Here is a 6,148-nt window from a genome sequence, read left to right on the forward strand (position 1 = left end):
AGCATAGGTAGTCACACTTAGTAACAGGAAAGAGTATATGGACACACCCCAGGTGGATTGGGAAATATGGTGGTGGGAACCTGGTGACACTCTCTGCTAATTGTCACTATTTTCTCATCTGAGAGTGAGCTGAGAAAGGAAGTGGTAGAGGATGTGGTGAGAGGTGATGATATAAAATAGTCATCTAGGACATGAGACTGAGGAGGGAAGGAATTAGAGCAATCTATCACGATTTGGGGGCAGTAGTGTTGTCATGAATTGGAGCGTGATCAGTTAGGGGGCTGAGTGTTTTTCCTTTGCCTAAGGTCAAGTGCTCAGGTGGAAGTTTGAAGTAGGTAGAGAGTTGGCTTTTTTAAATTTAATTTAATTTTATTCTGTAATGTTAGTCACCATATAGTACATTATTAGTTTTTGATGTGGTGATTCACGATCCATTGTTTCATATAACACCCAGTGCTCCATGCAATATGTGCCCTCCTTAATACCCATCACTGGGCTAACCCATCCCCACACACCCCTCCCCTCTAAAACCCTCAGTTTGTTTCTCAGAGCCCACAGTCTCTCATGGTTCATCTCCCCCTCTGATTTTGCCCCCTTCATTTTTCCCTTCCTTCTCCTAATGTCCTCCATGCTATTCCTTATGTTCCACAAATAAGTGAAACCATATGATAATTGACTTTCTCTGCTTGACTTATTTCACTTAGCATAATCTCCTCCAGTCCCATCCATGTTGATGTAAAAGTTGGGTATTCATCCTTTCTGATGGCTGAGTAATATTCCACTGTATATATGGACTACATCTTCTTTATTCATTCATCTGTTGCAGGGCATCTTGACTCTTTCCACAGTTTGGCTATTGCAGACATTGCTGCTATGAACATTGGGGTGCATATGGCCCTTCTTTTCACTACATCTATGTCTTTGGGGTAAATACCCAGGAGTGCAATTGCTGGGTCATAGGGTAGCCTTATTTTTAATTTTTTGAGGAACCTCCACAGTGTTTTCCAAAGTGGCTGTACCAACTTGCATTCCCACCAACAGTGTAAGAGGGGTCCCCTTTCTCCACAACCTCTCCAACATTTGTTGTTTCTTGCCCTGTCCTTTTTTGCCATTCTAACTGGTGTAAGGTGGTATCTCAATGTGGTTGATGATGAATATTTTTTCATGTGTCTGTTAGCCATTTGTATGTCTTCTTCAGAGAAGTGTCTGTTCATGTCTTCTGCCCATTTTTTGACTTGATTATTTGTTTTTTGGGTGTTGAATTTGAGAAGTTCTTTATAGATCTTGGATACCAGCCCTTTATCTGTAGTGTCATTTGCAAATATCTTCTCCCATTCTGTGGGTTGCCTCTTTGTTTTGTTGACTGTTTCCTTTGTTGTGCAGAAGCTTTTTATCTTGATGAAGTCCCAAAAGTTCATTTTTGCTTTTGTTTCACTAGCTTTTGGAGATGTATCTTGAAAGAAGTTGCTGTGGCCGATGTCAAAGAGGTTACTGCCTATGTTCTCCTCTAGGATTTGGATGGATTCCTGTCTCACATTGAGGTCTTTCATCCACTTTGAGTTTATCTTTGTGAATGGTGTTAGAGAATGATCGAGTTTCATTCTCCTGCATGTGGCTGTCCAATTTTCCCAGCACCATTTATTGAAGAGACTGTCTTTTTTCCATTGCATATTTTTTCTTGCTTTGTCGAAGATTATTTGACCATAGAGTTGAGGGTCCATATCTAGGCTCTCTATTCTGTTCCATTGGTCTATATGTCTGTTTTTGTGCCAGTACCATGCTGTCTTGGTGATCACTGCTTTGTAATATAGCTTGAAATCGGGCAATGTGATGCCCTCAGCTTTGTTTTTCTTTTTCAACATTTCCTTGGCGATTCGGGGTCTTTTCTGATTCCATATAAATTTTAGGATTGTTTGTTCCAGCACTTTGAAAAATGTCATTGGAATTTTGATCAGGATGGCACTGAAGGTATAGATTGCTCTGGGTAGCGTAGACATTTTTTTTTTTCTTCAAAAAGGCAAAAGTGAAACATTACTTTATTCCAGGACTTCTCAAAACCTTTAATAATGCACACTAGAAATTTCTGGGGTAAGTGATGTAGTTAGTAGTTCCTTCCTGAGGTTTTCTTTTCTTTTCTTTTTTACATTTTAAAAAATTTTATTGTTAATTACCATACATTACATCATTAGTTTTTGATGTAGTGTTCCATGATTCATTGTTTGCATATAACACCCAGTGCTCCATTCAGTATGTGCCCTCTTTAATACCCATCACCAGGCTATCCCATCCCCCTACCCCCCTCCCCTCTAGAACCCTCAGTTTGTTTCTCAGAGTCCATAGTCTCTCATGGTTCATCTCCCACTCCGATTTCCCCCCCTTCATTTTAACAATGTTTATCCTTCTGATCCATGAGCATGGAATGTTTTTCCTTTTTTTTTGGTCTTCTTTAATTTCTTTCATGAATGATCTGTAGTTCCTGGAGTATAGATCCTTTACCTCTTTGGTTAGGTTTATTCCGAGGTATCATGGTTTTTGGTGCTATTGTAAATGGAATAATTTCTTTAATTTCTCTTTCTATAGTTGCATTGTTAGTGTATAAGAAAGCAACTGATTTCTGTGCATTGATTTTGTATCCTGCCACATTACTGAATTGCTGGATGAGTTCTAGTAATTTGGGGGTGGAGTCTTTTGGGTTTTCCACATAAAGTACCATGTCATCTGCAAAAAGAGGGAGTTTGACTTCTTTGCCAATTTGAATACCTTTTATTTCTTTTTGTTGTCTGATTGCTGTTGCTAGGACTTCTGGTACTATGTTGAACAAGAGTGATGAAAGTGGGCATCCTTGACGTGTTCCTGATCTTAAGGGAAAGACTCTCAGCCTTTCCCCATTGAGGATGATATTTGCTGTGGGGTTTTCATAGATGGATTTTATGAACTTGAGGAATGTTCCCTCTATCCCTATACTCTGAAGAGTTTTAATCAGGAAAGGATGCTATATTTTGTCAAATGCTTTTTCTGCATCAATTGAGAGGACCATATGATTCTTCTCTCTCCTCTTATTAATGTGTTCTATCACACTGATTGATACCACCTTTGCATCCCAGGGATAAATCCCACTTGGTCGTGGTGGATGATCCTTTTAATGTATTGTTGGATCCTATTAGCTAGGATTTTGTTGAGGATTTTGGATTCCATATTCATCAGGGTTATCAGTCTGAAATTCTCCTTTTTGATGGGGTCTTTGCCTGTTTGGGGATTAAGGTAATGCTGGCTTCATAGAATGAGTCTGGAAGCTTTCCTTCTATTTCTATTTTTTGAAACAGCTTCAGGAGAATAGGTATTATTTCTTCTTTGAATGTTTCGTAGAATTCCCTGGGGAATCTGTCAGGCCCTGGACTCTTGTGTTTTGGGAGGTTTTGATCACTGCCACAATCTTGTAACTGGTTATTGGCCTATTCAGGTTGTCAATTTCTTCCTGTTTCAGTCTTGGCAGTTTATATGTTTCCAGGAAGGCATCCATTTCATCCATATTGCTCAGTTTATTGGCATATAGTTGTTGATAATAATTTCTAATAATTGTTTCTATTTCCTTGGTGTTAGTCGTGCTCTCTCCCCTTTCATTCATAATTTTATTAATTTGGGTCCTTTCTCTTTTCTTTTGGATAAGTCTGGCCAGTGGTTTAGCGATCTTTTTTTTTTTTTCTCATTAAACTTCTGTTTTAATGGGTCTCAAAATTCTGTGACAGATTTTTGGTCAAGTTATTTCCATTAAAAAGTACTGATTTTTAAAACTAATAACTTAAAACTGCCACACACACACACACAAAAACCAAATGGTCCAGGCGCCTGGGTGGCTCAGTTGGTTAAGCGACTGCCTTCGGCTCAGGTCATGATCCTGGAGTCCTGGGATCGAGTCCCACATCGGGCTCCCTGCTTAGCAGGGAGTCTGCTTCTCCCTCTGACCCTCCTCCCTCTCATGCTCTCTGTCTCTCATTCTTTTAGCGTATGAGCTGCAATAAAACTCTGCAATAAATGCAACCCCCCCCCAAAAAACAACAAAAAAAGCCCAAATGGTCCACAAAACATTCTCCTTTCCTTCTGAAGGTTTTACGGTGCATTGTTATCATTAACCAGTCTTTTACTATTGAACTTAAATGGCCAATTGACACAAACAGTTCTGAGACCGTTCTTCCACCACTGATTAAGACTGGGGTGGCAGGTATTGGGGATAATATTAATTTAGCCTTCTGAGCTTTCTGGGCAGACCTGGTGACCTTGCCAGCTCCAGCTGCCTTCTTGTCCATTGCTCTGATGACAGCCACAGCAACCATCTGTCTCATGTCACAAACAGCAAAATGGCCCAGAGGAGGATAGTCAGAGAAGCTCTCAACACACATAGGCTTGCCAGGAACCATATCAACAATGGCAGCATCACCAGATTTCAAGAACTTGAGACCATCTTCCAGCTTTTTTCCAGAAGGACAATCTATCTTCTCCTTCAGCTCAGCAAACTTGAAGCAAAGTGAGCTGTGTGACAATCCAGCACAGGGGCATATCCAGCACTGATTTGGCCTGGATGGTTCAGGATAATCACCTGAGCCATGAAGCCAGCTGCTTCCATTGGTGGGTCATTTTTGCTGTCACCAGCCACACTGCCACGATGAACATCTTTGACAGATACGTTCTTGACATTGAAGCCTACATTGTCCCCAGGAAGAGCCTCACTCAAAGCTTTATGGTGCATTTCAACAGACTTTACTTCAGTTGTAACGTTGACTAGAGCAAAGGTGACCACCATGCCAGGTTTAAGAACACCAGTCTCCACTTGGCCCACAGGGATAGTACTAATACCAAGAATTTTGTAGACATCCTGGAGAGGCAGACGCAAGGGCTTGTCAGTTGGATGAGTTGGTGGCAGAATGCAGTCCAGAGCTTCAAGCAGTGTGGTTCCACTGGCATTCCCATCTTTACAGGTGACTTTTCATCCCTTGAACCAAGGCATGTTAGCACTTGGCTCCAGCATGTTGTCACCATTCCAACCAGAAATTGGCACAAATGCTACTGTGTCAGGATTGTAGCCAATTTTCTTAATGTAGGTGCTGACTTCCTTAACGATTTCCTCGTATCTCTTCTGGCTATAGGGTGGCTCAGTGGAATCCATCTTGTTAACACCAATAATTAGTTGGTTTTTTTTTAAAGATTTTATTTATTTATTTGAGAGAGAGAATGAGAGAGAGAGCACATGAGAGGGGGGAGGGTCAGAGGGAGAAGCAGACTCCCCGCCGAGCAGGGAGCCCGATGCGGGACTTGATCCCGGGATTCCAGGATCATGACCCGAGCCGAAGGCAGTTGCTTAACCAACTGAGCCACCCAGGCGCCCCCAATAATTAGTTGTTTTACACCCAGTGTGTAAGCAAAAGGACATGCTAATGGGTCTGCCCATTCTTGGAGATACCACTTTCAAATTCACTGACACTGGCAGCAACAATCGGGACAGCACAGTCAGCCTGAGATGTGCCTGTAATCATGTTTTTGATAAAGTCTTTGTGTCCTGGGGCATCAATGATGGTCACATAATGCTTGCTGGTCTTGAATTTCCACAGGGAGATATCAATGGTGATACCACATTCATGTTCAGCTTTCAGTTTTTCCAAGACCCAGGCATACTTGAAGGAGCCCTTTCCCATCTCAGCAGCCTCCTTCTCAAATTTTTCAATAGTTCTTTTGTCGACCCCACCACATTTGTAGATCAGATGATCAGTAGCGGTAGACTTGCCTGTATCTACGTGTCCAATGACAACGATGTTGATGTGAGTTTTTTCCTTTCCCATTTTGGTTTAGGTCGAGAGAAGGTTTTCACGACACCTGCATTCTGACAGCAAACCCATTGAGAAAAAGATGTGGTTTATCAATCTTATTAATTCTTTCAAAGAACCAGCTTCTAGTTTCGTTGATCTGATCTACTGTGTTTCTGGTTTCTAATTCATTGATTTCTGCTCTAATCTTAATTATTTCTCTTCTAATGTGTGGCTTAGGCATCGTTTGTTGCTTTTTCTCTAGTTCTTTAAGGTGTAGAGTTGGTGAATTCAAGATTTTTCTATTTTTTTGAGTGAGGCTTGGATGGCTATGTATTTCCCCCTTAGGACTG

General features: G+C 41.2%; 1 pseudogene; it reads right to left on the reverse strand.

Moving 5' to 3' along the window:
* Positions 1–4,364: 4,364 nt before the first annotated feature.
* On the reverse strand, positions 4,365–5,888 carry LOC118014482 (annotated as a pseudogene).
* Between the last annotated feature and the right edge of the window lie 260 nt (positions 5,889–6,148).

The sequence above is a fragment of the Mirounga leonina genome, unplaced genomic scaffold (assembly GCF_011800145.1).
Source record: "Mirounga leonina isolate KUSES-001 unplaced genomic scaffold, KU_Mleo_1.0 Mir_154, whole genome shotgun sequence".
NCBI lineage: Eukaryota > Metazoa > Chordata > Mammalia > Carnivora > Phocidae > Mirounga > Mirounga leonina.